Raw genomic sequence first — 26,933 nt, 5'->3', positions numbered from 1 at the left:
AAGTAGAATATTATCAGTACTTTAGAGGGTCCTTGTGCATTTCATTCCGATTGTCCCACTCCCTTGCCCTTTCAGGTAATTACCATCCTACCTGTGAAATTCATTCCCTTTTTAAAAAAAGTTTTTAAATTGAATTTGTTGGGGTGATATTTTTTAAAAATTATATAGGTTTCAGGTGTACAATTGTATAATAATACATCATCACCCTGCTTTTCTGTGTAGTATTATTATCTGAGTATATACCCCCTAAACAAAACATAGTTTGGTTTTGTTTGCATATAAATGGAATCATGCTAATCATATTATTTATATCCTTTCTCTTTGGCTTATTTTGGCCCACATAGTGTTTGACTTCTGTTTATATTGATATGTGAATTATTCATTTTCATTGCTACAATACTACATTTTATTCATTTATTACAGTTTATGTGTTCTTTTTATGGATATATGTATTTTCTCTTTGGGGATATTATGACCATTGAATTCATTGACAATTATTGTAATTCTTGGTATATTTGGATTTATATACTGTACTATTGACTTTTTAGAATCAATTTTATAGAGGTAAAGTTTATATACAATAAAATGTACCCATTTTAATGGTGCATTTCTGTGAGTTTGACTAATTTATATACCTAAGTAACATTTTTCCCCCTGTAATCTAAGTGACCATCATTGTAATCAAGATACAGAACATTTTCATCATCCCCAGAACTGCTCACTGTGCCCATCACAGTTGCTCTCCATCCCTACCCTGGCCCCAGGAAACCTGATTTGCAGTCTGTCACTATACACCAGATGTGTTTTTTCTAGAGTTTTATATAAGTGGAATCATTCCGTGTGTGTACGTTTTTGTGTCTGGCTTCTTTTGCTCAACATAATGTTTCTGAGATTTATTTGTGGTGTTATATATTACCGGTATTGCATTCCTTTGTATTACTGTATAGTATTCTGTTGTATGGATATAGTACAGTTTTGTTTATCTAGTTACTGTTGATGGAACATTTGGGTTGTTTCTAGTTTTGGGTTATCATGAATAAAACTGCCACAAACATTTGTACAAACTTCTTGTGAGCACATGTTTTCATCTTCCTTGGGTAAATACCTAGGAATGGATTTCTTGGGTCACATGGTAGGTGTTTGTAAGAAACTGCTAAGCTGTTTTTCAAAATGTTTTGAACCATTTTACATTTCCTCCAGCAGTATCTGAGAATTTCAGTTTTTTTGCATCCTTGCCAACATTTAATACTGTCTGTCTTTTTTACTTTATCTATTCTAGTGGATATGCAGTGCTGTTTCATTTTGGTTTTAATTTCTGTTTCTTAGATGACTAAGATGATGAATGACTTTTCATGTACTTACTTGCCATTTGTATCTCTTCTTTGGCAAATGTCTATTCAGATCTTTTGCCCATTTTAAAAATCAAGTTGTTTGTCTTTATCAAGTTTTATACAATTTGGATATAAGTCCCTTATCAGATAAATGGTTTGCAAATATTTTTTTCCCAGCACTTTTCCATTCTCCTATTCTGTTTCATTTTTTGCTCCTTACTTTTGGGTATTTTTTAACATATATTTTATTGATTATGCCATTACAGTTGTCCCAATTTCCCCCTTCATTCCCCTCTACCCTCCACACCCCTCCCCCACCATTTCCCCCCTTTAGTTTATGTCCACATGGCTCAGTTCTTTAGATTCTATATTTCTCCTACTATTCTTGCCCTCCCCCCTATCTATTTGCTACCTACCATGTATTTTACTTATTCTCTGTACCTTCTCCCCCTTTCTCCTCCTCCCACTCCCCTGTTGCTAACCCTCCATGTGATCTTCATTTCTATGGTTCTGTTCCTGATCTAGCTGTCCTCCTAGTTTGCTTTTGTTTTAGGTGTGGTTGTTAATAACTATGAGTTTGCTGTCAGTTTCACTGTTCATCTTTTTTATCTTCTTTTTCTTAGATAAGTCCCTTTAACATTTCATATAATAAGGGAGTCCTTATTATATGAACTCCTTGAATTTGACCTTATTATATGAACTCCTTGAATTTGACCTTATCTGAGAAGCACATTATCTGCCCTTCCATTCTAAATGAAAGTTTTGCTGGATAGAGCAATCTTGGATGTAGGTCTTTGGATTTCATGACTTGGAATACCTCTTTCCAGCCCCTTCTTGCCTATAAGGTCTCTTTTGAGAAATCAGTTGATAGTCTGATGGGAAGTCCTTTGTAGGTGACTGTCCCCTTATCTCTTACTGCTTCTAGGATTCTCTCCTTCATGTTAATCTTGGCTAATGTAATTATGATGTGCCTTGGTGTGTTCCTTCTTGGGTCCAACTTCTTTGGGACTCTCTGAGCTTCCTGGATTTCCTGGAAGTCCATTTCCTTTGCCAGATTGGGGAAGTTCTCCTTTATTATTTGTTGAAATAAGTTTTTCACTTGTTGCTGTTCCTCTTCCCTTTTTGGTGCCCCTATAATTCGAATGTTGGAACGTTTAAAGATGTCCTGGAGGTTCCTAAGCCTCTCCTCATTTTTTTGAATTCTTGTTTCTTCATTCTTTTCTGTTTGGTCACTTTTTTTTCTTCCTTCTGGTCCACTCGATTGATTTGAGTCCCAGTTTCCTTTCCATCACTATTGGTTTCCTTTGAATTTCCCTTCATTTCAATCAGTTTAGCCTTCATTTGTTCCTCTAATTTGTGACTAAAATCAACCAGTTCTATGAGCATCCTGATCACCAGTGTTTTAAACTGCGTCTGATAGGTTGGCTATTTCTTGGTTGATTAGGGTTATTGTCTCTGGGGCTTTGAGTTCTTCTTGAGCCATGTTTTGGTCTGTTTGCGCCTGTTACATATGAGGAGGGGAGCCCTAGGTGTTCACCAGGGCGGGGCAACTCAGTCCCTGGGTTGTGACGCTGTATGTGGGTGCGGGGTCAGAGAGTGGTAATGGTGGTCCCCTCTGCTGCTTCTTGCAAGCCCCTGAGGCCTGCGCGATCTGTCTCACTGCTCGCTCCTTCACCTGGTTTATGGGTCTGGCTGAACGGTTCATTGTTGTTGGACTTCCATATAGTTCAATTTGCGTTTTTGTTACTAAAAACATACTTTGTGGTCTTTAAGACAATAAAGACATACTTTGTTGTCTTTAAGCTTGGTTGTGCGAGGAGGCACAGCGTTTCCACCTACGCCTCCATCTTGGCCACCCTCACTTTTGGGTATTTTCTTTTCCCCATTCCTTCCTCTCCCCTCACTAGCTTACTTTATTTCTTTTAGTGGTTACCCTAGGAATTAAAACATGCATACTTACTTTGTCAAAAGTCAGAAGTTACTCAGCATTTTTACTCCCCTCCTAAATAATACAGAGACCATGAAACACTTAAATTCTATTCATTCTCTTTTCATTTTATTCTCATTTATATGCTGCTGTTGTTGTGTATTATAAGTCTTTTCCTTTTAAACTCTCTGAGACAAATTATTTTTGTTCGTTTTCATTATTATTGTTGTTACTGTTTTGCTGGTAAATGTGTATTTAGGCTTGCCCTTGTATTTACTACTTTCTTTTCATTTTCTTTTGCATTTCAGACCCTCCACTGGGATCATTTTCTTCCCACCTTAATTATAGCCTTTAAAGTCTATTTAGTGAAGTTCTGTTGATGACAAACTTTTTCAGTTTTTATGTGTTTGAAAAATGATTTATTTTTCCTATTCCTAAAAGATCTTTTATAGGTATTCATGGGTAGTAGAACTCTAGGTTACAATTATTTTCCTTCAGGCCATTTAAGATATTTTTCTGTCTCTGGGCTTTCACTGTTAATGATTGAAAGTCAGCTGTCACTATGATAATTTCTCTTTTTGAAATAGTCTGTCTTTTCTCTCTGAGTGCTTTCCAGGTCTTTTTAAAACATCTTTGGTGCTCACTTCAGCAGCACATATACTAAAATTGGAACGATACAGAGAAGATTAGCATGGCCTCTGCGCAAGGATGACATGCAAATTCGTGAACCGTTCCATATTTTTAAGAGGAAATGAAGAATACAATTTCCGAATTGAAGAACACAGTAGAAAGTTTCAAAGGTAGGTTAGATGAGGCAGAGGATAGGATTAGCAAGTTGGAGGACAAAGTAGAAAGCATCTCACAGAAAGAGCAAGAAAATGAAGAGGCTCAGAAAGAATGAAGAGGGATTAAGAGAAATGCAAGACAATGTGAAACGTAATAATATCCGAATAATAGGAATACCAGAAGGAGAAGAAGAACAAGGGATTGAAAACATATTTGAAAGAGTGACAGAAAATTTCCCTAATTTGATGAGAGAAAAAGTCACACAAATCCAGGAATCACAGAGAGTCCCCATCAAGAGGAATCCAAGGAGGCCCACTTCAAGACACATCATCATCAAAATGGCAAAATTCCAAGACAAAGAGAGAATCTTAAAGGCAGCAAGGGAGAAAAAAGAAGTAACATACAAGGGAGCCCCAAAAAGGTTAGCTACTGACTTCTCAATGGAAACACTCCAAGCAAGAAGAGAATGGCAAGAAATATTCCAAGTAATGAGAAACAGAGGCCTACAACCAAGGCTACTTTACCCAGCAAGGCTCTCAATCAAGATAGAAGGCCAAATAAAGAGCTTCCAAGACAAAAGAAGTCTAAAAGAATATGCCTCCACCAAACCAGCTCTACAAGAAATACTAAAAGGACTGCTTTAAGGGAAGGAAGGAAAAGAGGGAGACAGAGAGGAACACAGGTACAAAAATGGCAATGAATAAGTGCCTATCAATAATAACCTTAAACGTAAGTGGATTAAATGCTCCAATCAAAAGACACAGAATAGCTACATGGATAAGAAAGCATGACCCACACATATGCTGCCTACAAGAGACCCACCTCAGGACAAAAGACCATCACAGACTAAAAGTGAAAGGCTGGAAACAAGTTTTCCCAGCAAACGGACAAGGAAAAAAAAGCTGGGGTAGCAATTCTCATATCGGACAAAATAGACTTCGAAAAAGGACCATAAAGAGAGACCCAGAAGGTCACTTCATTATACTCAAGGGAAGAATCCACCAAGAAGATATTAACATCGTAAACATATATGCACCAAACATAGGGGCACCCAAATATATAAAGAAAATCTTGGAGGACTTCAAGAAAGATACTGACAGCAATACAGTTATAGTAGGGGATTTTAACACCCCACTATCAAAAATGGACAGATCTTCCAAACAAAATATCAACAAGGATATTGCAGCATTAAACAACACCCTAGATGAAATGGACTTAACTGATATATATAGAGCCCTTCATCCCAAAGAAGCTAAATACACATTCTTATCAGATGCACATGGAACATTTTCAAAGACAGACCACGTGATAGGACACAAAACGAGCCTCAAAAAATTCAAGAAAATTGAAATTATACCAAGCATCTTCTCTGACCACAAGGGACTGAAATTGGAAACCAACCCCAAAGAAAAAAACCCAAAGCACCCAAAGTCATGGAGACTGAATGGTATGCTATTAAACAACAAATGGGTCAAGAATGAAATTAGGGAAGAAATCAAAACGTTTCTGGAAACAAATAAAAAGGAACTCACAACAACCCAAAACTTATGGGACACAGCGAAGGCAGTCCTGAGAGGGAAGATCATAGCAATACAGGCCTACCTAAAGAAGATAGAAACATTTCAAACAAATACCCTAACCCTACGCCCGCAAGAACTCGGGGAACAACAACAAAGACAGCCCAGAGCAAGCAGAAGGAAGGAAATAACCAAGATTAGGGCAGAATTAAATGACATAGAAACTAAAAGCACAATTCTACGGATCAATGAATCCAGGAGTTGGTTCTTTGAGAAGATAAACAAAATAGACAAGCCTTTAAGTAGGCTCATCAAGAAAAGAAGAGAGAAGACACAAATAAACACAATCAGAAACAAAAGAGGAGAGATTACATTTGATACCACAGAAATAGAAGGGATTGTAAGAAATTACTATGAAGAACTGTATGCCAAGAAATTTGAAAACCTAGGGGAAATGGACACATTTCTAGAAAAATACAGTCTTCCAAAACTCAATGAAAAAGAAGCAGAAAATCTAAACACACCAATAACAGCAAAAGAAATTGAAGCAGTAATCAAAAAACTCCCATTGCACAAAAACCCTGGACCAGATGATTTCACAGGAAAATTCTACAAAGCATTTAAGGAAAAGCTAACCCCTATTCTCCACAGACTATTCCAAAAAATCTAGAAGGATGGAAAACTCCCAAATTTTTTTTATGAAGCCAGCATCATCCTAATTCCAAAACCAGATAGAGACACAACGAAGAAAGAAAACTTCAGGTCAGTATCGCTGATGAACATAGATGCTAAAATCCTCAACAAAATATTGGTGAATCGCATCCAACAATATATCAAAAAGATCATACACCATGACCAAGTGGGATTCATCCCAGGAATGCAAGGATGGTTCGATATTCGCAAATCAGTAAACGTAATACATCACATAAACAAAAGCAAAGACAAAAACCACATGATCATGTCAATAGATGTGGAAAAAGCTTTTGATAAGGTACAACACCCATTTATGATAAAAACACTCAGCAGGACTTCCGCCAAGATGGAGGCATAGGTGGATGTGCCGTGCCTTCTCACACAACCAAGATTAGAGACAACTATATATTAGCAACAGAAAACACAGCCAGAACATGGAAAATTGAACTTTTCAGAAGTCCGTTAACAACAAATTCTTCAGCCTGACCGGTAAGGGGCGAAACCAGCGGCTGGCGGAGCAGGGTTGCACAGGAGGACTCGGCCAGACGGACTCAGGTCCGCGGAATCCAGGCGCAGGGTCGGACCTAGTGAGCGACGGAGCGAGCGACCAGGCGAGCGACCGCGGGGCAGTGGGGCTGCGTGTTGACTGAGGTCGCGCATTTGTGCGCGGGTGGACAGGCAAGGGAGTGGGCGGTTGGACTGGGCGGCAGGTCCCCACGGCAAGCGGCAGTGGAGGGTGCCGCCATTTCCCTGCTCTGACCCCACCTCCACATACAGCGTCATAACCCAGCGACTCTGAGTGGCCCGGCCCAGGTGAACCACCTACGGCACTGCTCCTCCGCACCCAGCTGTGAGAAGCGGCAGAGGGGGTCGCCATTTCCCCGCTCTGGCCACGCCCCCACATCTAGCGTCACAACCCAGCGACCTGGGAATCCAAGCCGCCGCTTCTCACACTTAAAGGGCCCGAACAGAAAAAGAATGGTGCAGGAGGATCTCCGAGCCCCAGAGCCAATAGATCTAAGCGATGAAGAAATAGCAAAACTCACAGACGCACAGTTTAAAACATTGGTGATCAGGATCCTCACAGAACTGGTTGATTATACCGACAAATTAGACAAATATATGAAGGCGAAACTAATTGAAATGAATGGAATTGCACAGGACACCAATAGCAATGAAAAGGAAACTGGGACTCAAATCAATGGAGTGGAACAGAAGAAAGAAAATAATGGCCAAACAGAAAAGAGTCAAGAAGCAAGAATTCAAAGAAATGAGGAGAGTCTTAGGAACCTCCAGGACATCTTTAAACGTTCCAACATCCGAATTATAGGGGTACCAGAAGGGGGAAAGGCACAGCCACCAGTGGAAAACTTATTTGAACAAATAATAAAGGAGAATTTCCCCAATCTGGCAAAGGAAATAGACTTCCAGGAAATCCAGGAAGCTCAGAGAGTACCAAAGAAGTTGGACCCAAGAAGGAACACACCAAGGCACATCGTAATTACATTAGCCAAAATTAAAATGAAGAAGAGAATCCTAGAAGCAGCAAGAGCTAAGGGGACAGTCACCTATAAAGGAGTCCCCATCAGACTGTCAGCGGATTTCTCCAAAGAGACCTTACAGGCAAGAAGGGGCTGGAAAGAGGTATTCCAAATCGTGAAATCTAAAGACCTACAACCAAGATTGCTCTATCCAGCAAAACTTTCATTTAGAATGGAAGGACAGATAAAGTGCTTCTCAGATAAGATCAAATTCAAGGAGTTCATTATCACCAAGCCCTTATTATATGAAATGCTAAAGGGACTTATCTAAGAAAAAGAAGTTAAAGAAACATGAACAGTGAAAGGACAGCAAACTCACAGTTATTAACAACCACACCTAAAACGAAAGCAAACTAAAAGGACAGTTAGATCAGGAGTGGAAACATAGAAATGAAGATCTCAAGGAGGGTTAGCAACAGGGGAGTGGGAGGAGGAGAAGGGGGGAGAAGGTACAGAAAATAAGTAGCATAGACAGTAGATAGAAAATGGATGGAGGGGGCAAGAATAGCATGGGAAATATAGAATCTAAAGGACTTGAGACACATGGTCATAAACTAAAGGGGGGGTAATGGTGGGGATGAGGGGTAGGGTGAAGGGGAATAAAGGGGGAATAGAACAACTGTAACAGCATTATCAATAAAAAAAATTTTAAAAAAACCACTCAGCAAAGTGGGAATAAAGGGAACATTCCTCAATATAATAAAGGCCGTATATGAGAGACCTACAGCCAATGTCATACTTAATGGGCAAAAACTAATAGCTTTTCCACTAAGATCAGAAACAAGACAAGGATGTCCACTTTCACCACTTCTATTCAATATAGTATTGGAAGTTTTAGCCACAACGATAAGGCAAGAAAAGGAAATAAAAGGCATCTAAATAGGAAAGGAGGAAGCAAAACTGTCACTGTTTGCAGATGACATGATAGTGTACATGGAAAATCCTATAGACTCTACCCAAAAACTGCTCAAATTAATTAATGAATTTGGCAAAACAGCGGGTTACAAAGTCAATATGCGGAAATCAAAGGCATTTTTGTATACTAACAATGAATCAGCAGAAGCAGAAATCAAGGAAAAAATCCCATTCGATATAGCAAAAAGAAAAATAAAGTATTTGGGAATAAACTTAACTAAGGAGGTAAAAAACCTGTATGCAGAAAAGTACACAGCCCTGAAGAAATCAAGGAAGACAAATGGAAACATATACCGTGTTCATGGATTGGAAGAATTAACATCATCAAAATGTCCATACTACCCAAAACAATATACAGATTCAATGCAATACCTATTAAAGTACCAATGGCATATTTCACAGACATAGAACAAACACTGCAAAAATATATATGGAACCATAAACGACCCTGAATAGCAGCTGCACTTTTGAGAAAGAACAAAGTAGGAGGGATCACAATACCTGATATCAAACTGTATTACAAGGCCACTGTAATCAAAACAGCCTGGTACTGGCATAAAAACAGGCACATAGACCAATGGGTTAGAACGGAGAGCCCAGAAATAAACCCAACTCTCTACAGTCAATTAATATTTGACAAAGGGGGCAGTAACATAAAATGGAGTAAAGATAGCCTCTTCAACAACTGGTGTTGGGAGAACTGGACAGCTATGTGCAAAAAAATGAAACTTCAGCACCAACTTACACCATGTACCAAAATAAATTCAAGGTGGATAAAAGACTTAAATATAAGCTGTGACACCATTAAAGTCCTAGAGGAGAACATTGGCAAGAACATCTCAGATATTTCACGCAGCAACATTTTTACTGATATGTCCCCTAGAGCAAGGACTGTAAAGGAAAGAATAAACAAATGGGATCTCATAAAAATAAAAAGCTTCTGTGTGGCTAAAGAAAACAGTATTGAATTAAAAAGACAACTGTATGGAAAAACATATTTGCCAATGATACCTCAGACAAAGGTTTAATCTCCAAAATATACAAAGAACTTACATGACTCTACTCTAAGAAGACAACCAACCCAGTTAAAAAATGAGAAAAGGACTTGAACAGACACTTCTCCAAGGAGGACATACAGAACATCCAGAGACACATGAAGAGATGCTCAATATTGTTAGCTATCAGAGAGATGCAAATTAAAACCACAATGAGATACCACTTTGCAGCGGTCAGGATGGCTATCATAAACAAAGCAACAAAGAACAAGTGTAGGAGAGGTTGTGGAGAAAAGGCTTACTTCACTGTTGGTGGGATTGCAGACTGGTACAACCACTGTGGAAAACGGTATGGAATTTTCTCAGAAAAATAAAAATTGACCTGCCTTTTGACCCAGCAATTCCACTGCTAGGATTATATCCTAAGAATCATGAAACATCAATTTCAAAGAACCTATGCACCACAATGTTCATAGCAGCACAATTTACAATAGCCAAGAGCTGGAAGCAGCCTAGGTGCCCGTCAGTAAATGAATGGATCAAAAACTTGTGGTACATATACACAATGGAATTCTATGCAGCAGAGAGAAAGAAGGAGCTACTACCCTTTGCAACAACATGGATGGAACTGGGAAGCATTATGCTGAGTGAAATAGGTTACCCATGAAGCTTGGAAACTGAAGCTCAAGTTCATCAGGTAGCAAATGTTCTTAGGGTGAAACCTGGCTACATGCCACACTTACATCTCTAGTTCCTTGTCTTTATTCAGTCCCTGATCAAAGGATTTCTTTTCCATTTACTAATTCATCAGTGCTTTCTAAAAAGATTTAAAAAATACTTTGGGGGTAATTATTTGGGAGAATAATTCTAGGCACCTAGTCTACCTGCCTTTTTACTAGAGGAAATAGTATGATTCCTTTTCCCTTTTTTACCATCAGACTCTAGTATTCTTTTAGCTTTGCCTGTGAGCAGTGTGACTGGGGCACCTCTGTGTAGGGTGGCAAGGGCAGAAAGGCTTCTCTTCCAAAGAATAGCTCCTTTTCAGCTCCTAGTTTTATGGCAGTTGGTGTTACTGGGCTCATATTTTTACATTTTTCCAAGAGGTTTTCAAGGTATAGACTACTTAGAGGACTATTTGGGTGGGAAGAAAGGAGAGAGAGGCCTGCAGCTGGAATGATAGAAGCCATTTCTTACTAAGAGCATATGAGCTGGAAATCTGGAAAAGAGTGCTCTCTAGTTTCAGTCACATTACATTACATATCTGGTGAACCCTGTTGGCCCGTAAAATCCTTTCCATTAGTCAGGGTGCTCTGTGCTTTTGTTTTTGACTACTGCTGTTCTAAGCTTAGAGCTGTTTGGTTTGCTCGTATGTCTCCGTTTTCTTTTTAGAAGACAGATTGTCTTTTTTTTTTTTACTTCTTTAGTCCCTTCTTCAAAGATCAGACTCCCATCTTCAGGCTTACTTCAGAAAATGCCCATGTGATCCCTTGCCCCTAGTGCCAACAGCAGATGTAGCAATTGACACGCTGCAGGGAATTTCCAACTGCTGGGCAGGTTTCTGAAATCCAGACACGTGCTGTTCACACTTTGGCTTCTGAAGCAAGGATTAGTGGTTGAAGGGCGGGGGCCGGGACTGGTAAGGGACTGGAGGGAGAAAGATCTTATAATGCCTGCCCAGGGCTTAAGGCTGTGTCAGCTTTCTTCATCTCTTCTCCAGCTGGCGTTGGCAGGGTAGAGTAAATCACTGCAGAGTGAACTCACTGGAGGCTTCTTTGAGGCACACCTGTGACGTCATCCTGTTATCATTGCTTGTTCTGAATAACCTCCTTTTACCTCTCCCCTGAGAGAGGGTGATGCCCAGAACTCATGTCAGGGCAATGAGAAGAGAGAAATGTTTGGTAATCATCGTTTTGAGATGCCTGCTAAGGACACAGTTGCAGGCTGTTGACACATTCTTGAAGATTCCACATTGGGAGAGAAAACAGTGTTTGCAAACATTGCCTGAATACCTCTTGCAAATAAAACTGCTTTTAAAACATGAAGAGAAAGTCCAGAAATACTTGAAACTTTTAAGTAATCTCTTTGTTACCTGTCTTCCCCTGCCCCCACCTCCTAACACACAGACACACAAACACATATACATGCTCTATACAGCCTTGATTTTTTTTAAAGTATCGGATCATGTCAATCTGCTCAGAATCCTCAACTGGCTTCCCATTTCTCTTAGAGTAAAAACTATAGTCTTTACAAGTCCTTTTTATATGGAAACTCCCCAGCCTCCCCATCCCACATTGCCTTTCTCTGACCTCTTCACTACTCTTTTCCCCCTGGCTTACTTTACTTTGCTTCAGGCACATTGGCCTTCCTGCAGGCCTTTTGATAAGCCAGGAATTCTTCTGTGTTTGGACCTTTGCATTAGCAGTTTTCTCTACATGGAATTCTCTGCCTTCAGCTATCTGCAGGGCAAATACCTCATCTCTTTGCTTAAATGTTACTTTTCATGAGTCCTTCCCTGATGATCCTGTTAACACTGCGGCATTCCCACCCTGTACTTGGTTGGGATCTCCCCTCTCCTGCTCTTTCTTTCTTTCTTTCTTTTTTTTTTTGACACTTATTTTCTGTGTAAATGTTTATTATTTATTTTCCCCTACTACTCTGCAAGAATGTAAGCTCACTGCAGATAGGGATCCTTGACCTATTTTATTTGCTGATGTATTGTGAGCATCTAGAACAGTGTCTAGTGTGCTGCAAGTTTTCTATATGTTTTGAATTGTGTTCAAACAAATCAGTCTGGGCAATGAAAATTGAATGGTAAGGCTAGGGGTATCTGTTTTCTTGGTCATTGTTCATAATCTTACTGTCTTTCCTTGTTTTTTGTTAAAGTGACATTTCTGAAAATGTAATATCCAAATGCCTGTTTTCCATCCTGGTGTTAAATTAAAATACATTTAGTATTTTAATTTATACGCAATGCCTTGGTATTGAGTGTTAATTCTGGAGCCAGTGTCTTTGGGGCTCTGGAAAAGCAAAATTTTTTGGAGAACAGCCTAAATTCTGTTTTTTTTCTGGTCTCCTAAATCTTTCATCATTTATTCTCTGTCCTTTCTTCCTTCCCATAAATATTCTTTTATTTCTCCTTCTCTGCTTATTTACCATATTTTTACTGTCACCATACTGGAGTAATTGTTTTGTTTATGAAAACTAAAGATTTTACTCTGGCTGGATATCTCAGTTGGTTAGAGCATTGTCTCGATATACTAAGGTTATAGGTTCAGTCCCCAGTCAGGGTATATATAAGAGTTACCCAGGGAATGCTTGGTGGGTGGAGCAGCAGATGGATGTTTCTTTCCCCCACCCTACCCCCTTTACTTCCTCTCTCTAGAATCAATAAATAAAAAGAAAAAGAAAACTTAAAAAATTATATATCTCATTAAAAAAAGATTTAACATTTTGGGTTTTGTTGAGTGTACTAAAAAAATAAGAAAGAAGGAGGAAACACCTGTAAACCAACTTCCTAGCAGTGATGTTTCTTCTACATCTATGTATGAATTTTCAAGTTCTTCTACACCGTGGAAAGGTTACTGAAAATGTTTGATTGAACTGCTTTAACCTATTATATGTACTCAGTTATAAAATTTTTTTTGTAAACTTCTTTTTTTTTTTTTTGAAGATTTTATTTATTTTTAGAGAGGGGGGAAGGGAAGAAAAGGGGGAGAAACAGTAGGGTGTGGTTGCCTCTCATGCGCCCCCTGCTGGGGACCTGGCCTGTAACCCAGGCATGTGCCCTGACTGGGAATTGAGCTGGTGACCCTTTGGTTTTCAGGCCCACGCTCAATCCACGGAGCCACACCAGCCTGGGAGTAAACTTGTTTAATGGTTGAATAATGTTTTCATATGAATATTTGACATTTAGTCATTACCTTTTGGGGGGGGGCATTCCCCCCGCCACTTTTCTAGTGTTATAAATAATGCTATAATTAGCATCTTTGTACATAAAACCTTTGTTTGCATTATATATTGTTTATTAGAATACATTTTTAGAAGCTCAGTTTTAGGGCTAAAGGATTTGAAGTCTTAAAGCTTTTGATATGTGCTGCTGGATTACTTTCGTGCAAAATTGTGCCATCTTCCACTCTTATAGCAGTGCTTGAGAATGCGAAGCTACCACCTCTTACTAGCATTGAGTGTTTTTTATGTTTTACAGTCTTTGGCACAATGACTACATTCATATATTTGTTGAATAAATGATAGATGAATACCTATCTTTTTTAATGGATTTTATTTTTGAGAAGTTTTAGGTTCAAAGCAAAATTGAGTAGAAAGTACATAGTTGCCATATATCTCTTGCCCCAAACATGCACTACCTCCCCTGCTATCAATATCCAGAACCAGAGTGGTACATTTGAGAGAATTGATGAACCTGTATCGACAGATCATCATCATCTAAAGTTCACAGTTTACATTGAGTTTGGTGTTGTGAATTCTGTGGGTTTTGACAAATAAATATATAATGACATGTATCTACCACCATAATATCATACAAATAGTTTCATTGCCCTAAAAATCCTCTGTGCTCTGCCTGTTCATTCCTTCCTTGCCCTGACCTCTGGCAATCGCTGATCCTTTTACTCTCTCCATAGTTGTGCCTTTTCCAGGATGTCACAAAGTTGGAATCCTGATTGGCTTCTTTCACATAGTAATATGCATTTAAGATTCCTCCATGTCTTTTCATGGCTCGATAGGTCATTTCTTTTTAGTGCTGAATAATGTCTTGTTGTCTGAATATATTAGTTTATTTGTTAATCTACCAAAGGATATCTTGGTTGCTTCTAAGTTTTTGCAATTATGCGTAAAGCTGCTATGAATGTCTATGTACAGGCTTTTGTGTAGACAAAAAAGTTTTTAACGTATTTGGGTAAATGACAAGGATTGCGATTGCCAAATCATGTGGTAAGGCTATGTTTAGTTTTGTAAGAAACTGCTAAGCTGTCTTCCAGCCTATCTTGTTTTAAATTTTATTTCTTTGTATATTGATCAGCTGATCCATGCTGATCATGGACAGTTTTTTCCTATGTTTTTTTAACCATTTATAGTTCTTGGTAGTCTTGTCCTCTGCTCATTTTTCTATCCAGCTTAGTATATTTTGTATCAATTTATTTGAGCTTTATAGATAGTAAATGTAGTCTTTTCTGTATTCAGTGATAATCTTCTTAATTGTATTTGATTTTAATTATGTTCATGTTTTTTATATAGAAAAGTTTTTAAATAGTTAAAAATGTCATCTTTTCCCTTTTTGATTTATTCCATTGCTCTTAAGTTTGAAACGGTCTTTCCACTGGAGAAATTTTTAACTAGCTCTGCATATATATCTTCGTTCTCATGAGTTGGAGGGAATTCCAACACCATTTGTTATGTAAGAGATTCGAGGAACTGCTCTTACAGGCCTAATTAATGCAGTGGCATGTTGTGAGAGTTGATCTTTTATATCAGATATACAAAAGTTCCCAACCAACAGATCAGCCCATTTTTATACATTATGTTGAGTGAGGTAAGGTTGGGGTCATCATGAACTCCATTGTTAGGGTCAGACCTGTCACCTCATCTTGCTTCAGGTGAAAACTTGCCAGCTGGGAATAGTGCAAGGTTGGAAAGCTAGCACGGGTATGTAGATGAGCAATCCAGTTGTCCTGCTGTTTCAGGGAGGAAGGAGCATGGTTGCCTTTTCTGGCTATCCTACTTTTCACTAATGAATGAACTGTCTGTGCATAACAGAATATTACTGAGAAAGTACATTATTTTGGAGTAAAAGCTCTTGGAGTAAAGCATCTATTGAGCTGAATAGCCAGGGAGTAAGGTGGTGTCTGTGGAGGGCCTGTGAGCCACCAGTGCATGAGACCATACTCAATTAGAGACACTTGAAGATTTTATTTATTTTTTAGAGAGTGGGGAAGGGAGGGAAAAGAGGGAGAGCAACATTGATGTGTGAGACAGAAACGTTGATCTGTTGCCTCTCTCATGCCCCCAACTGGGAACCTGGCCCACAATCCAGGCATGTGCCCAGACTTGGAATTGAACTGGCACCCTTTCAGTTTGCAGGCCAGTGCTGAACCCACTGAGCCATACCAGCCAGGGCTCAGCCAGAAACATTTGGATTCGGGTATTTCCCATAATTTCTGATGGCCCTCATTGATTAGTCCAGGCTTTGGAAACACAGTGAAAAGTGTACTGAGGGCAGCATTCCTACTGTGTGAGTCACCGCGCCTGACTATCTTGGACTCGGGGATGTGCTGGAGGCCAGAATATAATAAGATATCTTTGAAATCTTTCGCTTTAAGGAACTTAGAGAGCAGTATAGGGATGAAATGAATATATGCTGCCTAGTATGGGGAGTCAAGTCATAATGTTTCTGTTTTCTAAATGATTGACTCTTGGGATGGGATTCATGCCAAAAATATGGTCTTCCCTTTCTCTGCAGGCCATGAGGTCCCATAGTTAGAACTCTACAATTGATCACCTTTTTCTAAAATAATACATATTCTACATACATTCATAGAAAGACTGATAGATACTATCAAAACAATCATGATTCCCTAGGATTGTGGAATTATTGTGGTGTTTTAAATTTTTCTTCTTTTGTTTCTCTGTATTTTTGTGATTTTCTGTAATGATCACAATATTTTTGTAATAAATGTATTTTTAGGAATCATAATGACAAAAAATATTCGAAGTTAGTTAAAACTAGGTTCTAATTCTGGTTCTGTTATTTGCTGTAGCATACAAATTACAAAGCACTTCTTAATCTGTTTCTACATCTAGTGTCTTGTGCATAAAAGATATTTAATAAATAAGTGTTGAATTAAATTTTCTCACCATAGTGTATTTGCTACTGATCACCAATATTTTTCTTTCCTTAAGGGAAGATTGTATTTCCTCTCTTGAACTTGAATTTCAAACAAACCAAGTTTAGTTCTGAGAGTTTAATAACTGTTTTGTTTTCTTTTGACATTACCAATTCTTCTAATTATCTTCTTTCATTCCAGAAGAACCAACAACCTGATAGACTATTAAAGAATATTCAGCTACTCTAAAAAAAATGCCATTATTTTAGCTTCATAAAATGCATAGATCCCTGAACTATGATATTTTATCAAATCTTTAATAGTGTTCAAGGCTGACTTCAAAATTAGGTACTAATTAACAATGGTTGATTAACTCATCAGGATCTGGAATTGTATAAAATGAGTTTAGATATATAAGAAACAAACTGTTAAGTTCTTTAAAAATTAATGTCTTTATTGCAGCTAAGTAATTGTGCTCAGTAAAATGTTCATGTGTTTTTTAAAAATTCTTTTAAGGCTGCCTTATGTAAGCTCCATGATAATAAAGCCATTAGAATGCCTTTGAGCATCATCACCAAGCCCTTTATTTTATGAAATGTTAAAGAGACTTAATCTAAGGAAAAGAAGATAAAAAACATGTATACTAAAATGACAGCAGACTCACAATTACTAACCACCCCTAAAATAAAAACAAAGGAAACAATTAGAACAGGAACAGAACAACAGAAATGGAGATCACATGGAGGGTTAGCAACAGGGGAGTGGGAGGAGGAAAGGGGGGGAAGGTACAGAGAATAAGTAGCATAGATGGCAGGCAGAAAATAGGGGGAGGGCAAGAATAGGTATGGGAAATGTAAAAGCTAAAGAACTTAAGACACATGGGCATGAACTAAAGGGGGGGAATGTGGGAGGGAGAGGAGATGCAGGGTGGAGGGGAATGAAGGGGGGAAATAGGACAACTGTAATAACATAATCAATAAAATATATTGGGGGGGGGAAGAATGCCTTTGAGATGGTAATGCAATAGTAGATCACTTTGAGAAACCAGAATTAAAATCTTAGACATACCACCCTGACTGGTGTAGCTCTGTGGGTGGGTGTCAGCCTGTACTCCAAAAGGTTGCAGGTTTGATTCCCGGTCAGGGCATGTGCCTAGATAGATGGTGGCTGGCATGCGAGAGGCAACTGATCAATGTTTCCATCCCTCTTTTTCTCTCTCCCATTTCCTCTCTCTAAAAATAAATAAAATCTTAAAATCTTAGACATACTTTCCCTCATTTTATTTTTAGCCCCAAACTATGGTGCCCTCTTTATTCCTCTGAAGCAATAGGAAGGCAAACTTATAAAGAAATTTCTATTAACTAATGATCTTCAGCCCATGCACAGTCCTTTCCAAGGGAGATTGGGACAGCTCACTGAGCCATTATGGTACCTGCTGTCCAAGTTTCACCCTTGTTTGAGGTCCTTAAAGGCAAAGAAAAGAAAGTTCTTTTGGGAAGTGGTGGAAAGGCTTCCACACATGTGTGCTATTTCTTTAAAAGAAAGTGTAGCGGAAGTGATGCTGTAGGGAACATCTGCACTTGGGGCTGAGTGGAGAGAGCGAGATGCGCTACAGCTGGTGTAAGGCCCTGGCAGGCTGAGGCGCTGCTGTCTATTGGGGTTTACTTCTGTCTACATTGAAACATGGCCTAGGAGGGGGTTGGTGGCCTGCTGCCAGCCTCAGTTAGCCTGCCCTTCTCTTTCCTCTTTCCTCCTCAACACCCCCCTCCCCAACAATTCCCCTCCCTCATGCTTTAAAGTCACATTTCCAGGCCAGACGTAGAATTAATCTCTGGGCACTTCACATTGCTGGCAGCTGAAAGCAGGATGTGGGATCTTTTTTTTTCCCTTCTCTCTCTGCGTCTTGGCTGACTTTTTTACCTCTCGAAGAATTTGGAAGGCCGTGAGATCCCCCCCCCCCCAAGTACTGTGGAGTTTTTCAGCACACTGATCACCCTGCTGCGGCTTCACCCTAATAGACTTCATATGTTGATGCAGTTGACATCAGTATCAAACTATTTTACATGTGATCTGGTGTATTTCCTGAGGAAATCTGCAAGATATTTATTAAGAACTAATAAAATAAACCTCTCCATGAGTTTTTAGGTAGTTTTCAATTTTTCATGTCTCTCTCGTTTCCTCTTATCAATGAGTTGCTATTTTCTCTCTTTACTCTGACCATCACAAAAGGAAACAAAAATAAATGTTTTAAACTATTCCTGAAGGGACAGAGAAAATAGTTCTGCCATGATGTATCAGCCGGGGCTGTATTTTTAGTGCAGCATTGTAGAAACTAAAAATATCCTGTTATAGTGGATCCTTTTTATAGGTCTGTGTGTGTGTATGTGTGTGTGTTTATAACGTACGCACAAGTGCCTTTGTGCATCAGCAGCCGCTCTTCTCATTACAGCTGGACTCCATTAGTCCTTGAAAATTAATGTAATCCCAGTTAAGAAAAAAATTAATTACTCTACCAGAGCTGCATTTTATCCAAAGCTAGTGTTAGCTCCCTAGCTGGCAGCTTAGTTTTAGAGGCTCCAGGGGCCCATGGAATTGTGGCTTTGGTATCACAGCATTTGCTGCTGTGTTTTTCCCGTTGAGAGCATTCCTCAGTTCTTTAGGGCTAAACATGTGGCATGCAGAGAGCAACTGCAGACCTCGCTACCTCAGTGAAATACCATGTTCCAGTCCAGTCATCCCCAAAAGGGATGTCTGCCACAGGTTTAACTCACCTGCCATAGCAGGGTTTCTTATCAGGGTTCTTTAAAAAAGAGACTCTTTGGCAGTGGTGTTCTCTGGAGGAGAAATACGGTTTATCAAAGTCCAAGAGATGCATGGGATTTGCCTAGGAGGGTTTTTTGTGGACAATGAAGAATGACAGTCATGTTTTCTTCTTACTTTTTGTCTAAGGTTGGACTAGTTTGTTTAATACACATCTTTTATTATAAATGAGTGTGTCAGAGTTGACTGCTGGTTCCTAGTCAGACTTCTCAGCACCAGTCCTAGATGAGGAGCTGACTGGCTCAGCATGTGAGTAACGTTTCCAGCTTTGTAATCAGTGTTCTGGGATGAGGTACAGGGCACAGCCCAGAGGTTGTTGCAGTCAGCCTGGCCTTCATGATACATCTCTTGTGCAATTGCATGCATTTGTTGTTGTTGTTTTGTTTGTTTTTCCTCTTTGGGGGCTTGGATTGGATGGAAGGATAGAGTGGGACGGGTAGGAAGGGTGGCTGTTTGTTTTCTCACTGGTCAGACTCTCCCAGCTCTCCGCTGAGAGTACGGCCCGGATCCATTAGTCTTGGACTGCAGTTCTCTTTTTCTGCTGAGCTGGGGCGTGGGCAGCAAAGGTCTGTCTAACTCGTGACAGGCTTCTCAAAATGCCATGATGGCATGGATCCTCACAGTGCTGTTTAGAACAAAAACAGGGTTAGTGCCCTTTTGTTTCTTTTTGGGCATGGGCTCTGAGGTCTGTGCACCTCATGTTCTCTCCGGCCAGCCGGTGACTCTTGGTCCTCCCCGCCTGCCCCCACCCCCGGGCTCCCTCCCTGTCATCCCCTAGCTGACAACTGTTTGAGCCCTCGGCTTCCTGTACTTGATCCCCAGGCAGTGTAGTTCAGTAAAAGTAGTAATTAGGCCTTTTACAAATTTATTTTATTAGTGAAGAGAGTTGGTAAGTAATGGGCTGTAATTCTAACACAGCCAGTTTGGAGATTAATAAAAAATTTAAAAAGAGCAGTTTTTACCAGAGGCAGTGGGCCTGTTATTTTGAGTTCTCAGCTGAGCCGAAATCAGAGCAGCGTGGGACCCATGGTGGACTGTGCTGCTGGGAGGATACAGAGCCACGTTCCTTGTTGTTACAGTCTGTGCAGTGCCCGTCCTTGAGGGTGTTTTACGCTGGCATTGGAAAAAAGGAAACCTTGTTTTCCAAGAACTCTGCTCTCTCTCAGCTTGATAAGCATTTAAAAATAAAAGCTGCACAATTGAAATTGGCAGTGCATCTTCATTCTTTTGTCTCTCTGTTTATTTTTTTCCCTCATCCCTCAACATGTGTGCTACAGCCCATGGTTATTACACCCTCAAGAATGATGGCCTGGAACTCAGCAAACTCGCACCAAGGTCTGCCCGCCCTCCCCTGTTTGAATCAATCTAGCTGCAGCATCAGGGCCTAGCACTGAGAGAGGCCCAGTGGATCAGCCTCAGCAGCTCCATCTGTGGCACATTTCCCTTTTTCAAGCTGCTGCCTGGAATTTTTAGCTTCTCCAGAATCCCGATTGTCAGCTCGATCTTTCTTGTTAGTTTTTGCAGTTTAACTTAATTGATTTGTTTACTTCACCATTGGAGGAGCTCAAAAAGAAAGTGCTTTGGCAGTACTCAGGAGTAGTCCTGGCTTTTTAAAAAGATTCTTCTGAGCTAAAATTTTATAATACCGACCCAAGGAAAAGAAAAGCTATTATAGTTTAGGCTAGGGTGAAGATAAGGGTTTGTCTAGGAATAGACTCTGTTTATGAGTTATTAATAGTATATGCTTTCTCTGTTACAAGTAAGTGTTACAGTTTAGGAGATCAATTTGAGCATCACCCTGGGGTAGATGAGTTGAGCAGAAAAAAGAACCAAAAACCCTCACTTACTATAGCATGTTAATTTTTTATGCAGAAATTGGCTTTGTAAGTCAGTGCCAAGCCCCGCTCTAGTGTTACATACAGATTCCACTGGAGTTCTGCATCTGTGACCTGAGAAAGAATTGCCGTGTCTCTGGCTCTGTGAATGAAGATTGGCCCTCCTGCTTGGTTAGGTCCCGGTAAAGCCAGCTTTGAAACACCATCACTTGTTTTAGCATTTCTGGTTATCATTGCTTAGTTGGTTGAGTCAGAACCTGAAAGTTTGTTTTTGGTTGGGGTGTGGTTTCAGGTTTGTAGACTTCCCAGTTGATGGCTGTGAAGGGTTGGTGCCTGATGTAACTGAATAGGGTGTTACTTCAGGTTAGTAGTCCTTGTTTTTGCTTGGCTGGTTGGACTGAACCTGGTATTACTGTTTCCCAAAGCATATTTTTGGTTTGAAAACTGAAGGTCAGCAGTTCGCAAGTGCTGAACTCAAAGCCAACTCTATGGTTTGTCTTGTGCCACTGGGCCAGCAGCACTGCATCCCCGATCGATTGATCTGCAACAATATGAGACCACGAACAGCAACTGCCAGACAAAACTCCATCTCACCCCATTTCCCTGTCCAACCTGTCGCTCTGCCCAGATCCCCTTTCTTTTTCCTTGTATGTCTGTCTCACTCTTGGTTATGTATTTTACTTTTTTGGGTCTATCTTTTTCCATCTCCCTGTCTCTTTCCATAACAATTTTTAATAATGTTTTAGTTAGTTCCAGCCTTTTCCCTGAATGGATCCCATTGGAAAATGCATTTGAAAGGAAACAGTTATACACTTCCCTTCCTTTGAAACTCTGTTGGCACCTTTTCCACTGCAGTAAACCATACAACATGTATTTTCAAAGTTTCCAAACACAGACATGCTGGCGTTAAATTTATGAAAAAATATTTTATTCAGCTGTATGGTAACTGTGACTCTCAGAGATGCCAATCAGATTCGAAATTGGTGCTGACTTGGAACTCCAACATTTTCAGATCTCTTCAGGAAATACAGCCACATTAGGGAGTCTGCAATGTTTTGTGCCTTAGCCTTTGACTGCAGGTTGAGCAGGAGGAGTCGGGGCAAGAGATGTAGATGTGGGGATCCCCTCAGCCACACCCAGAAAAAACAGGAAAAGTCAGTGAGTCATTGAAGAATATTGCATAATTGTGTTGGGCACAGGAGCAGAAGGTAAATTCCCTCTATTCACAGAAGGTAAATTCTTTTCTGTTTACTGCAGCCAAGGATTGGAGGTCACATAACACCTGTTTGTGTAGTATATTATTTCCTTCATGGTACCATGGCTAAGAAAAGTTTGTGTTTGAAGCAGTAATGGTTATTGCAAATGTCTATAACTGATTACCTCACTCCTCCCTTTTTATACTTACGGTGTGATGCAAAAAAAGACAATTATGTTAGAATCAGTTTTATTTGAAAGTTTGTGGGTTTGACTGAGGTTTGAATTTGCTCCATAAGGACAGTGATCCTTCTCAAGGATCCCAGCTGTTTATTCAGAAGGTCCTTGGGAAATCTCTCAAAAGAAGCATTTTAGAAGGGGTTTCTTCCAAATGGCTCAAGCAGCTGACCTCTGTCTTGGCTCACTTGGCTCACATAGGTTTATATACTATGCCATTTCAGTTTTTCTTACTTGGCTCACATAGGTTTATATACTATGCCATTTCAGTTTTTCTTTGCCGACCAGCCTAGCAGTGAGTGGGTCTGCTTCAGGGCATTCAAAGAGACTCTGCCTGTTGTCTAGGACAGAAGCTGTTGAAGACAAACCAACAAAAGCTGAGCATCCTGTATGCCAAATGTCCCACCCAATTCAATAAACAAGGGTTTGTTAAGCATTTGTTGGATGTCTCATTCTTAGCTTTTTGGGTAGAACTTGCCTTTGTTGACTGCAGACTTTCTACAAATGCATTCAGCGATCATAAACTGTATCCTCTGTTCTCTCCTTCCTCATTGCCTGTTTCTTCAGTTTCCTCTTTTCTCACCCAGCATCCTAAATATTAGCACTTCATAAAAATATTATCTTGGCCTTCTTCTCTTTGGTTTTTCCCTTTGGTGTATTGTAAAATCTCATGGTTCTTGTTGTCGCCTCTCTGTGGATGGCTCCTAAATTTCTTTACTGCTCAGATCTTTTTCCCAAGGTTTAGTTCACATTTCTAACTTCTTTTGGACATTTCACCTGGAATCTCAAGCTTACAAAGACTTGACTCACTGCAAAGCAGGTTCCCCAGGAAGCAAACTCTTAAGATGGAGATTTTGCCCTGCAGGAAGTTAGCTGGGAATGCTTGCAAGGTCGCTACCTGAGGGCGTGTGAAGGTAGCAGGTTATAGCAGGGGGAGAAGTTACACAGCACTCCAGCTTTAACAGAGGCTCTAGCCAGTTCTACAAGGAGCTGTGGAACTGGACTAACTCTTTAGAATAGTCCCAAATTGGGTCAGATGGGCTGAATCTTCTTCTTTATACTTCCTCCTGCCCTCCATTAGCCAGTGAGTGGGTGTGAGTTATCCCTGGGAACAGGCAGTGACATGGAGGAGGTGCTTTTCCTCAGCTTAGAGAAAGTCTAGGGAGGGATCAGCCCAGACCTGCTGCTGCCAGCACTCTAAGCTGTTGGGAGAATGAGTGCTTTAGTCCCAGAGGGGATCTGACTGCTGCACCACATCATCTGCTGCCCTGCCAATATTTCTGTTATTGGTACCAGTGTCCTCCATATACCTCAGCTGTCTTGGCTTCACTGTTTTTATTTTTAAGTTGAGGTATAATTTACATAAAACTATAATGCCCAGATTTTTAAATGTTCACTTTGATGAGTTTTGACCAATGCCAGCTCCACTTTTTTCTTCATCCTGTGAGTGAGGGGCATTTGAAAATATTAAGAACCATCTCAAAGTAACTTAAACAAGAAAGGAAGAATATTGCAAGGGATTTGAGGACAACATTATTTTGGAATGAAGAAAGCCTTTTCCTGCTCCTCTTCTTCTTTCTGCATATTGTTTGTCCCTCTGCCCCACTCCTTCCTGGCACATAGTAAGGATTTAGTGAATAGTAGCTTTAATTATTATATTATTTTTGTATACATTTTTACATACATACATACATACATACATACATACATTTTGTATGTATTTTTACGAATAGAATTATCTCACCCTTTTTAATGGCTATCTGTTCCACTGTATGTCCATCCCGTAATTTATTTAATGTACTTTACACGTGAGAATTTAGATTGTTCATAGGTTTTTCCTGTCTAAGCTGTTTAGCAGTGAATTTCCTCATGCATGTAATTTATCTTTACCTCTGAAGATATTTTTCACTTTCTTCTTTGATACAACGTGCGTGAACCCTATTAAACTTCAACTCCTTTATATAAGTATATATAAAGCACTGTATACCTATAGTTCCAATTTATATCTGATTCATTTTTGAAAGTTAAATGCCTTGTACAGGGTATGTAGTAGATGCTTAGTAAACACTGACTGTGCAAATAAGAAAATGAATTGATCCAGCACTAAGTGAGGGACTACTCAGAATAGATCAGCCCCCATGACCAGGCACACTGATAAGTGTTTGAAATTTACTGGACTCTGCACTGTAGACCCTGCTCTAGTGGGATTTCTTAGCCTAGTAGGGGAAGTTTGATGGGTTGTAAATCCTGTGCTAGGGCAGCTTTGAGCCACATGCCTGGTGCATATTATGGATAGAAGTATCTTTGAGTCCATAGGAAGGAGGCTTATCAAGCAGCACAGTTCAGGCTTACTATTATTTTGGGTCTTGAAGAAAGGAGTTGGATAATGGAGAAGAAAGAGATAGGCATTGGAGAGTCAGGGTGGAAGAATGGCCATTCAGGGCCACGGAGGCGGGTTTGCTATTTTACTTCTTGGCTGTTGTCATTTACTGTCTTGTGGTGTGGGTGCTTTTTAAGAAGCAAGTCAGTGCTCTATAAATAAATCTGTTAGGTCTTTTGAACCAGCCGGAAGCAGGTCAGTTCTGTCCTTTAAATGGAGGAAATCTAACCGAGAAAATGAATTTGAACTGGTGCTTAAAAACCGTCTGCTTGGCAGGGGTGCTAATCCCAGAGTTATAGAGCTTTGTTCTCTGTATCAGTGTTCAAGTATAAATTTAGCGTTTAAATCTGTTTGCTTTATAGTATGCTGTTGTACTTTTTGTTTTAGAAACATCTCCCAAATGTTCATAAATCAAATTATACCGTTTAGACCATTTCCCTTTAATATCCATTCATCTGTGTTTATATATGTATGTTTTTAATAGCACATACACTTTAAGATATCCTTTGGTCTTTTTAAACAAGAATCTTCTATAGTGTATGTCGCTTTCTTATTTATCTAGGGTTTTTCTTTGAGATTTAAGAATACTTCAGTCTTTAGTCATCCACTGCATATAGATAGCACTTGCACTTGAATTTTTCTGACTCTTAGTCTCTGTCACATACTGAATTTTGTATAAACAAATGAATTGCACATCAGGGATCTCTCTGCTTAAAGAAACCCTTCCTGATCCTTTTGAACTAAGAATTATCTCCTAATTTAGTATTATTTTAATTTAGTTTTAAAGATTTTTTTAAGTACTATGTACTTACTAATACATAAAATATTCTTATAGCACCCTGGCTGGTGTGGCTTAGTGGATTGAGCACCATCCTGTGAACCTAAAGGTCGCCAGTTCAATTCCCAGTCAGGTCACGTGCCTGGGTTATGGGCTTCATCCCCATTTGGGGGCATGTGAGAGGCAGCCACATGTTGATGTTTGTCTCCCTCTCTTTCTTTCTCCCTTTCACTCTCTCTAAAAATAAATAAAATCATTAAACAAATATTTCTATATCTATGTTTTTGGAAAAACATTCTTAGATTGTGATACATGTATTTTGTCTCATCACACAGATAACTTTAGGATCATATTTCTTGGGTATTTCTTAACAATATGTAGTATAAGGCCATGTGTTATAAAGACCTTTCAAAATCATTGTTTATTTTTTTCAAACAGTATCCCTTGCATAGCATCCATGTTAAAAAAAATATTTTAGAACTCAGTGCTGAGAAAAGATTTGTTTTTCCTGAGGAACTGATATACTTACTCCTTTCCAATAATGACAACTATACAGTTGCTGGTGTTTCCTTTTTTGCTTTCACTGCCAGGAAAATCAGAGGCAAATTTTAAATTTATATATGGCAGACTGTTAATCCATGTGATTGACATATTTGTGTTTCCCTTTTTCTTGGTTCTACTTTCTGTATCTAATGTTATTTTATTGTAGGTACTTTTGCCTTAAGTTGTCAAAAAAATTTATGGAATAGGTATAAAAGAATAAGTAAAAAAATTTTGTTTTTTTAAAAAACTGTTGTTCAATTACAGCCATCTCACTTTTCTCTGTTGCTCTCCCTGCCCTGTCCCCGCCCCATTCCCAAGTGTATCCACCCCTATTGTCAGTGCCCATGAGCCCTCTATGTTCCTTGACTTGCCCCTTCTCCTTCTTTATCCCTACCACCCATTAGTCCCCCTCCCCCACCCCTCTGGTTACTGTCCATTTGTTCTTTATTTCCATGTCTCTGCTTCTGTTTTGCTCATTTGTTTGTTTTGTTGATTAGGTTCCACTTATAGGTGAGATCATATGGTATTTGTCTTTTACCGCCTGGCTTACTTCATTTAGTACAATGCTCTCCAGTTCTGTCCATGCTGTTGCAAAGGGTAGG

At 39.5% G+C, this 26,933-nt stretch overlaps 1 protein-coding gene and 1 non-coding gene across 2 annotated transcripts in view; both read left to right on the top strand.

Moving 5' to 3' along the window:
- The window catches only part of SMG6 (SMG6 nonsense mediated mRNA decay factor), a 237,378-nt gene that overhangs the window by 68,522 nt on the left and 141,923 nt on the right, over positions 1-26,933 (top strand). The gene's annotated exons all lie outside the window — the stretch shown is intronic.
- Positions 3,895-4,001, top strand: LOC119040701 (U6 spliceosomal RNA). The gene has a single exon (XR_005080912.2). It is a non-coding gene; the product is annotated as a U6 spliceosomal RNA (small nuclear RNA).

The sequence above is a fragment of the Artibeus jamaicensis genome, unplaced genomic scaffold (assembly GCF_021234435.1).
Source record: "Artibeus jamaicensis isolate MK-2021 breed Jamaican fruit bat unplaced genomic scaffold, CSHL_Jam_final contig_2790, whole genome shotgun sequence".
NCBI classification, from domain to species: domain Eukaryota; kingdom Metazoa; phylum Chordata; class Mammalia; order Chiroptera; family Phyllostomidae; genus Artibeus; species Artibeus jamaicensis.
Note: the sequence above shows the minus strand (reverse complement) of the source record. Positions and strands in the feature narration are given on the sequence as shown.